This window comes from Macaca mulatta, chromosome X (assembly GCF_049350105.2).
Source record: "Macaca mulatta isolate MMU2019108-1 chromosome X, T2T-MMU8v2.0, whole genome shotgun sequence".
Classification (NCBI taxonomy): Eukaryota; Metazoa; Chordata; class Mammalia; order Primates; family Cercopithecidae; genus Macaca; species Macaca mulatta.
In genome coordinates this window covers 4,987,408-4,997,987 of record NC_133426.1, presented here as the reverse complement: position 1 = coordinate 4,997,987, position 10,580 = coordinate 4,987,408, and the positions used below count along the sequence as shown (strand labels likewise).

The 10,580-nt window shown below is 38.4% G+C and overlaps 1 non-coding gene across 1 annotated transcript; it reads right to left on the bottom strand.

Annotated features, from left to right (window-relative positions):
- Positions 1 to 9,689: 9,689 nt before the first annotated feature.
- LOC114675228 (small nucleolar RNA SNORA20) lies at positions 9,690 to 9,820 on the bottom strand. The gene has a single exon (XR_003726317.1). It is a non-coding gene; the product is annotated as a small nucleolar RNA SNORA20 (small nucleolar RNA).
- Between the last annotated feature and the right edge of the window lie 760 nt (positions 9,821 to 10,580).

The following is a 10,580-nucleotide window of genomic DNA, read 5'->3' as shown; positions in this document are numbered from 1 at the left end:
AAATAAAATTTAAATTTAAGTTAACTTTTGATTTAATAAAAATATAGAGTATATTAGTCATGATCCACTCAGAAAAACAGAACTCACACAAGCTTGCTGGGCGCAGTGGCTCGTACCTGTAATCCCAGCACTTTGGGAGGCCAAGGTGTGTGGATCGCTTGAAGTCAGGAGTTTGAGGTCAGACTGGCCAACATAGTGAAACCCCATCTCTACTACAAATACAAAAATTAGCTGGGTGTGGTAGTGCGTGCTTGTAATCCCAGCTACTTGGGAGGCTGAAGCATGAGAATCACTTGAACCCAAGAGGCATATGTTGCAGTGAGCCAAGATAGTGCCACTGCACTCCAGCCTGGGCAACAAAATGAGACTCCATCTCAAAAAACAAACAAACAACAAAAAACCCCAGAACTCACACAAACTAATCTAACAGAATCATTATATAAAATGTATTGAAGGGGGTTGTTTTGGACTGACCTCCTATACCAGGTCCCAACAGACCAGATTAAAATGGAGTCACTCACGCTAAGTGCCAAATAACAAAAGTGAAATTTTACGGAAGCCAGAAAATCCCAAACCAATTAGTTTTGCTTAAGAACAGGAAAGTCACAGCAATTAATCAGAAAGGGCCCAGATAACCTGAGTCAGCCTAAGTCCCCTCTGCTTTAAACCTTACAAGAAAAACGACCTGAAGTAACCTGATGTTTACTGATCTACTTCTTTTGATTGTTCTGTTTATTTGTTCCCATCTTATAAAACCCATGGTTGTGTCATGCCCACTGTGAGTTCTTACTGTTTTTTGTTTGTTTGTTTGTTTGTTTGAGACAGAGTCTTTCTCTGTCACCCAGGCAGGAGTGCTGTGGTGTGATCTCAGCTCATTGCAACTTCCACCTCCCAGGTTCAAGTGATTCTTGTGCCTGAGCCTCCCAAGTAGCTGAGATTACAGACTTGCACTACCACGCCAGGCTAATTTTTGTATTTTTAGTAGAGACTGGGTTTCACCATGTTGGACAGGCTGGTCTTGAACTCCAGACCAGACCTCAAGTGATCCATTTGTCTCGGCCTCCCAAAGTGCTGGGATAACAGGTGTGAGCCACTGACCCCAGGCAAGAGCTCTTATTCTATCTTAGAGAATGGGTTGCTACCCAGTTCATAAATTGCAAATAAAATCCAATTAAGTCTTAAACTAAATTTTAGCTATCCTTTTTGTTTGTATGTGTTTTACAAAATGTGTATATTTTGTCCATGCATTTTTACTGTATGTAAGTTTTATTATGTTATTATTATTATTTATGTTAAAGTAATACTAGGTTTAATTATAGATAATGTCAAAATTTTTGTAATGGAGCACAATAAAATTTCTTGTTGACAAAAAGTAATCTTCAAGTGTTATAATTTTGATTTTTGCTGGAAGAATCCCATATAGAAACCTATTTGCAAAGGCATTGAAAGAGCTGAAAAAAGCAAATGGGATGTGACAGAGAAGTAGAAATTATGCTAATGTGAATACAAGGTGGTATCTGAAATTCTGTTCTGTTTTATATATTGGGATAACTCCTTAAGGAAATGAACTTGTATTTGTTGGGAAATTGAGTTATATTATCTAATCAGACTTTAAGACTATTGAGAAATGAGCCCTCCACCTCCACCTCAGAGAGCCACTGTTACTTCTCTTAGGGCCAGAGGGTAGACCTACAGTCCAGGTGCTGGACCTACCTAGCAGGACATGTAATCATGGAAAGACAAGGCCATTGATGGTCAAGCTTCTGGAAGAAAGGTGTCAACTGCAGAATCACGAGGTTCATACATTTGAAAAGGAGAACTTTATTTCTCATAATGGGTTGCAGCCTACAGGTTGGTCATCCCATAGGCTGGGAAGTATAGCTGCTGGAAAAAGCTGAGAGTAAAAACTTTGAGGGAGAGAAGAATAAAACAGGAATTTATGCTGAATGGGTTGGCTGAGTATACATATTCAATAAGCTACAAGAAGAATCATTAATATTTATAAAAGGAGAAACATGCACATACACAGTTGAGCTTCATGCCTCTTCATAAGTAGCATGCTTTTAAAAAATGGTGGGATGAGTACAGTGGCTCACATCTGTAGTCCCAGCTACTCAGTCTGAAATGGGAGCATAGCTTGAGCCCAGGAGGTAGAGGCTGCTGCAGTGAGTCGTGATTGCACCACTGCACTCCAGTCTGGGTGACAGAGTGAAATCCTGTCTCAAAAATTACCACAAACACAGACACACACACACAAGAACGAAAAAAATCAGGGTGGTGTTAGCATCACGAGGGTGAAATTGTCAGCCCTCTGATGACAAGTGGTGAAGGAGAAGACACAAAAACACTCACTGTGCATCCTCCATGAGAGGTTGGTCAGGTTTTAGGGGAGGATGCCTTGTGAAACTAGTAAGCTGTCATTCCAAAACTGGAAAGAGGGAGAGGGGACTAGTGGTGGCCTCAGATGATTGGCTAAGGGCCAGAAAAGAATTAGTCCTCTGTTTCTTTTTTCCAGAACTGGCTTCAGCTTACTACTTAGGAAATAATTCTGGTTAAAGGTTAACAAGAAAAGGGCATACAGACGCGAATCCAACCTCCTATCTTGTCGTGGGTGAGAACTAAGTTTGTAAGCCTGGAGTCCCCATGGCCAAGAGGGGGATCATTCAGTTGATTGGGGGGCTTAGGATTTTATTTTTATTTCTCAGAAGAGATATTGAACTACTTGGATTTTAAGCTCCTTTCTCCTCTCAAGTTCTACCATAGTCTCCCATTGTTACAAAAAAGGGATCTCAATCCAGACCCCAAGAGAGGGTTCTTGGATCTTGGGCAAGAAAGAATTTAGGGTGAGTCCAGAGTAAAATGAAAGCAAGTTTATTAAGAAAGTGAAGGAATAAAATAATGGTTCCTCCATAGACAAAGCAGCCCCGAAGGCTGCTGGTTGCCCATTTTATGGTTATTTCTTGATGATATGCTAAACAAGGGGTGGATTATTCATGCCTCCCCTGTTTAGAGCATATAGGGTAACTTTCTGACGTTGCCATGGCATCTGTAAACTGTCATGGTGCTGGTGGGGATGACCAGAGGTCCCTCTTGTGGCCATCTTGGTTTTGGTGAGGGTTTAGCCGGCTTCTTTACTGCAAGCTGTTTCATCAGCAAGGTCTTTATGGCCGGTATGTTGTGCTGACCTCCTGTCTCATCCTGTGTCTTAGAATACCTAACTATCTGGGAATGCAGCCCAGTAGGTCTCAGCCTCATTTTACCCGGCCCCTATTCAAGATGGAGTGGTTCTGGTTCAAATGCTTCTGACTCCATTGACTGAAACTAATTAAAGATGCCGCTTGGCAATGGACCATGGAATTGCACGCAGAGAGAAATAAGTGTGAGAATGGCTCTTACGTCAAAGAGAGAAAAGACCCACACACAAAGACTCACAAAAACTCTCTCCCAGACCAAACTTCACTGTGGCCCCTCTGAGTCCTCTTTTTCACCTGGCCTTGTCCTTGGCTCCACCCCTGTTGTGTGGCCCATTAACTTAGTTTTAGCAATGAATCCTGCAAAAACAGTTTATCAAGGATCTCCACCTCCTTACTCTTGATCTCCAATTAAGCTCCTCTTCCTGTACCCTTGATGCCTAGTCAAGTTCCTCTTAGTAGTTTTCCATCCACCCCTCATCCTATCCCTTGGCTATTTTGATGTCATCCTCCAAAAGATGGCATTTTGATGTGCTGAACTGACGAAGCCTCAAGGTGTCTGTGACCTTCCACACACACTGTCTCTCCCAAAGAAGCAGAAGTTCCTTTAGCTGCCTAAGATCCAGTCCCATGAAGGAGAACAATTATTTTTACTTCCCCTTCAAATTATCTCATTGTCTATTGCAGAAAAGAAGGGCAAGATGTAACCACATCCAAGCAGACCTTTCTTTACAAGTATAATGACTATCTCCAAGGATCATTCAAATTTCAAAAAGAACTACTTACAAGTTAATCTCGGTTCCTGATCCCGTCATTCTCCCTGGCAATCATTTATTGCTCCTCAATAGAATTCCTCTTCTCCTCCACACATAATCTGTTTACTAGTATCCAAGTCTCCATTCTCTCTGTAACCTCAACATGGTGCATAAGCTTCTGAACATCATTGTGGGTTTTGGTCTTCATTCCAAAGGAATGAAGGAATATACACATTAAGTAAATTTGGATGCCTTTTCTCCTACTAGTCAATCTGCCTCGGGTCAGGGATTTTTCAACAAACCTTTAAGGGGCCAGGAGTCCATGGCCCCCACACTATCAATCCCCTAATGCTAGTATATTCAGAGTTAAATTCTATCTCTCTCCCCTGTTAAAACAGTCTTGATCCTTCTTGCAACAGCCTTGAGTAAAGGCGTCCTTGCCATTTTTAATAAATGTGAAGAGCAAAAATTATTATTATTATTATTATTATTTTGAGATGGAGTCTCACTCTGTCACCCAGGCTGGAGTGCAATGGCGAAATCTTGGTTCACTACAACCTCTGCCTCCCAGGTTCAAGAGATTCTCCTGCCTCAGCCTCCCAAGTAGCTGGGATTACAGGCATGTGCCACCACGCCCAGCTAATTTTTGTGTTTTTAGTAGAGATGGGGTTTTGCCATGTTGGTCAGGTGATCCGCCCACCTTGGCCCCCCAAAGGGCTGGGATTACAGGCGTGAGCCATGACGCCTAACCCCAAAATTAATTTTAATAACACACCAAATACACACACCCACACAACAATTTTACATGTTTTTTAAATGCTTACATCTAGACAGTGTGAGAAAAAAAGGAATTTGTTTCCATCGATAATGTTTTAAAATACATTTTGTTTTCTTTAGGAATTCTCCTTGTTAGCATTCTCATATATGCCAACCTGATGAAGGCAAACACAAATTGTGGAATGAAAAACAAATCTTCAATTCATGGGCTGCAAAAAATAATAACAAAAAAGAATTAGCAGGCTAAATCTTTTAAATTCAAAACACAAGAACTAAGCATAGCACTAGCACTCAACTAACGCACAATGCTCCAATTTGGGGAAATTGAGCTTCCGTTTTCATAGACTTATGAAGTGCAAGGGAAAAAACATAAAGTCCCACGCTTAGTCAATGTAGTGCATCTAATACAAAACTCCCACAAATGTGGAACTCTAAAGCATTTCAACCTCAGGGAAGGGTGAATTAGAAATGTGTCCTCTCACAAAGATAGTAAAGAAAATTGCCTACATGCAATCTTGACTCTCAATAGAAGGGATAAATAATCTACCCTTGAAAGCTCATAACCACCAGGCAGTGCATTTTTAGCCTGAATAGACAATTCCTCTGTGGCCCTAGAATTTTTATATATAAATTAACTTTTATTTTATTTTGTTTTTGAGACAGGGCCTCACTCTGTCGCTCAGGCTGGAGTGCAGTGGTGTGATCTCAGCTCACTGCAACCTCCATCTCCCGGGTTCAAGTGATTCTCCTGCCTCAGCCACCTGAGTAGCTGGGATTACAGGCACGTGCCACCCTGCCCAACTAAGTTTTGTATTTTCAGTAGAGATGGGGTTTCACCCTGTCAGCCAGGCTGATCTCGAATCCCTGACCCCAGGTGATCCACCTGCCTCAGCCTCCCAAAGTGCTGGGATTACAGGCATGAGCCACCTTGCCCGGCCAAATTAACTTAAAATGACCTCACACTTAGTGTCCCCAGACCCTGTCAGATACAAACTCATATGCTCCCATAGGCTTTGACACAATCCCACAGAAACAATTGCAAGACAAATCCTAGGCTATCATGCCAAAAAATTGTGCAATGCACACCAAACAAAGGCACAAGGAGGGACAGACTTCAGGGATAACAACCAAATGCACAGTCTTCAAATACTTGCATAAATACACACCGAATTTTTTAAATACATATGTGATACCAAAAAAAATCCATCGATCGTGATTGTAATTTGAAGCCATTACAATTTTAAAAATCTTGATACATTATGGTGCATATCCACTTAGATTGTTAAACTGGATGTAAGAAAAGCTGTGTACTTGAAATCCAGTTTGTCATGGGAAGCTTCCAATGGATTTTAATTTGGACATACAGGAATCCAGCATTTAACTTTGTTCTTAATCTTTTGCATTTATTTTATTAGTGATGTTTTCTATTATAAAAGTAACTATTGTTGGCAAATTTATATCAATATCCCTGTCATTTTCCCTTGATGTGCTATACAATATTACTTTTTATACAGGTGAGCACTGGTAATTGTGTCAGGTTGTTTTAGTGCTGCTGTAAGAAGTTGCCACTAGCCTGATGGCTTAAAACAACACAAATTTATTTCTTTACAGATACAGGAGTCAGAAACAGGCCTCACTGGGCTAACATTATATATATATAAAAAAACCACATATATATAACATAATATATATAACACATAACATATATATTCATTGTATAAGTGTCCACAGAACTTCATGAGGCTCTAGGGGAGAATTCATTTCCTTCTGTTGTTGATTTTGTGTGTGTGTGTGTGTGTGTGTGTGTGTGTGTATGTGTGTGTTTTAACCATGTGGAAATAAAATCTCAAGAAGGGTACTATAGAATAGGTTGTACTGAGTAATAGAAAAATTTAATAACCTCACAAATTGAGCTGAGGAATAGTCCCAAAACATATAAACATATACATTGTGTGTGTATGTGTGTGTGTGTACACATTTTAGATGCTTCATATACTTTATACATTATATATACTTTACATATATTAGATATTATATATATTTGATATATATTATATATGTATATACGTTATATAAAATATATACTTTATGTTTAATACATATTATGTGAAAAAATATATAATACATTTTAGTAGACATGGTATTTATATCCAGATTTTTGAACACCATTTTTTAGGGAAAATTAGAAAGGAAAAATGATATACCGTATCAAAGGAAATAATAGTTGACCATTTCTCATAACTGAGGAAAGACAGATGTTCTACCAAGAATGCTCAATTGGAACTGTGCAAATTAAAAAAAAAAATTCAAAGAAAAAAGCAAATCAAACCAGTTGGGCATAATTTTATGAAACTTCATTAAATCAGAAATAAAGAAGAAAACCCTTAAGCTTCCGGAGTAAACATCACACACACACACACACACACACACACACACACACATACACACCCCTCTACTACATACAAGTGAATAATAACCTCATTGAGATTAGAATTATTTCTTATATATTTTATTGGAAATAAACTTCCTATTACTACTGTAAACAGTAATCTCTCTACCTTGCTGTAAATAGAAATTAACAAGACATATACTATCTTCTTTATTTTTAAAAATGCTTCATCAAATATTTGTAAGATCAAGGAAATATAAATTGTTATGACAAAGCCTATGATCAAGAGTCCCTCTCATCCCAGTCCCTGTCTGATATGGTTTGGCTGTGTCTCCACCCAAATCTCATCTTGAATTTTAGCTCCCACAATTCCCACATATTGTGGGAGGGACCTGGTGGGAGGTAATTGATCATGGGGTATTATCAGAACTGTACGATAATAAATGTTTATTGTTATAAGAAATCAAGTTTATGGCAATTTGTTAGAGCAGCCATAGCAAACTACTTCCAGTGCACACACATCATGCCATGGAATTATGTACCTATCATTCCCTCAATTTGTACACAATTTTGCTCCACAGAGATATATTCATTGTATAATTTTTTAGTGGTCTTAACTGCACATGATTGGGGTCACATTGCATACCCTCTTGTGGAACTTGATATTCTCCATAAGCTTTGTCTATGAGACACATGCAGACTTATAGATGTAGTTATGCTTCATTTCTCTTTATTGCATCACTATGTCACAAGCATATTTTTAGGATGATGGTATATCTTAGGTTCCCCCATAGATACCCCATTTACACACAGTTTAGTTACTGTTAATGTCCCACCTATTAACAGATGTGTTGAACCTGCCTTTGCAAGTTATTATCAGTGAGAAAATTATAACAGTAAGCTAAGCCAACCCAAACCCCATCTTGCCTATCCCTTAATTATTCCTGGGCTATTGGGCCAAATTAACTTTGGAAGACACTTAGGCTACAGTTAAAATGATAATAGGCCTTGCCCCAAAACCACTTTTGTAAAGTTGACGGGAGGCCATCAGCCCGGGGAGAGGAGAGGAGCTTGAGTCCTGCAGACATAAAGGATTGTCAGCCATTATTCCAGAGGTTATAAGATACGCAACTTCCCCAATTACTCCTGCAAATAAAACACTATTGCAGATTGGCCTTTTGAGATATCTTTCCAGGATTTTTGCTTGCCAGACACCCATGGCTCCACATGGACCAACAACCCCACTTCTGTGGCCCCACCCAGAAGTAATTTGGCCCAACAGGAGGACAGCTTCAACCCCCTATGATTTCATCTCCACCCCAATCAATCAGCAGCACGCTCCTGTTACCTGGCCCCCCCCACCCATCCATCCAAACTGCCCTTGAAAAAACCCTAACTTAGGAACTTTGAATGAGATGATTTGCACAGGACTCCACCTCCCACATGGCATGGCCAAGCTTGTGTCTATTAAACTCTTTCTCTACTACAAAGTCATGGTCTTTCTTTCTGCAGTGTGCAGGAAGAACCTCTCAGGTGGTTACAAGGTGAGTTCTACCCATTTTAAGGCTACCATCAACAATGTTGATAAGAGCATAATTGCACATGTCTCTTTAGGAAACATAGCCAGAAGGCAAAAGAATGGGTTTAGGATATATATTTTACTTTTCAGATAATGAATACCAAATTGTTCCACAAAAATATCACAACAAAACACACTCTGACTCACAGTATGTGAGTTTCTGTTGTCTTTAAGAGAGATTTCATAGCTATTGTCAGATTTCTAAATATTTGCAATCTCACGGATGTAAAATGCTAAGGTTTTACAGTTTAGTTTTTATTTTTCAAGTTACAAATGAGATTGATTGTGTTTGTTGGCCATAAATATTTTATTGTCTTTGAAATGTAGCATTGAAACTCAAATACTATTTTATGGTTTTTTACAATCGAGTTTTGAAGTGTTTAACGTATTTCAGATATTTACCCTTTGATGTTTATGTCTAGGTTAGTCAAACTATTTATAACCCAAAAGAAACATATTCGAAAGTGAAAGGATACACTATTATTTCTGAACAAACTGGGACATATGGAAGCCTAAATCTTTGTTGCAAATATCAGCTGTTAATGAATAGCATTTAAAGTTTTAATATAAAAACTTAATCTTTTTATTTACTTATTTATATTTATTTTTATTCTTTATTTAAGAAATACTTGGCTGGGCATGGTGGCTCATGTTTGTAGTCCCAGCTACTGAGGAGGCTGAGGCAGGAGGCTCACTTGAGCCCAGGAGGTAGAGGCTGCAGTGAGCCGTGACTTTGCTACTGCACTCCAGTCTGGGCAACAAAGCCAGATGCTGTCTCTTAAAAAAAAAATATATATATATATATATATAAATATATACATATATTTATATATGTAATATATATTTATAGATGTAATATATGCATATAATATACAAAAATTACATGTAATATATATTTATATACACAAATATATGTAATATATTTTACATTACATATATTATGTATATTTATATATAAATATATATAGATGTAATATGTACTTATATATAATATATAAATATATATAGTCCATGCAGAAGAGATGAAAATAGTTACTTGATGCCAATTTACAATGGCCCAATATTATTTTTTCCCATGAGTATAACTGGTCATATCATTGTGAGACTATACCAGCAAATAAATGGGAAAGCACAAGAACTTTTTTTAAGATCTCTCTAGAAGTGAATTTTTTAGATGTGGAATGGGGCTTTTTCCTAGTATCCCAGCACTACTTGATAAATAATCTCTCTTTTCTCCACTGTTTGGTAATTGCATTTCTCTTATACAAATGTTTTTATGTTTCCTAGTTCTGGTTCTAATCCCTCCCATTTGAGCCATCAATATTTAATCCCTCTATATTCACCTTACTGTCTTCATTACTACAACTTCTGGAACCCTTGGCACACTTTTGGACAAGTTCTGATCTTTGCATTCATCTTCAGAAGACTGTTTTCTGTTCCTGTTTCAGCTAAAGCCAATAGATCCACTCTAATCCTAAAGCAATTGTAATGGTATATAAATTTAGTGGGACAAGTGAAGGAGCAGGCTTTATGCTGGCTTTCTAGGTAAGATTCCCAGAAAAGTTTCTAGAATCACTAAAATTTATGGGTCTTTTTTTCCTTTGCTATGATTTTAGAAAGCTGGAATTCTGAGAGGTATGTCCTCCAGTTGACACAGATGGACCCCATATGTCTCAGTCCCTTCAGGCTGCTATAACAAAAACACCGTAAACTGAATGGTTTAGAAAAAAACAGACATTTATTGCTCACAGTTCTGACGGCCAGAAGTTGAAGATTAAGGCGTGGCAAATTCAGTGTCTGGTGAAGACCCACTTCCTAGTTCATAGATGGTGCCTTCCCACTGTGTCCTCCCATGGTGGAAGGGGCAAGGGAGCTCTAGGGGGTGTTTT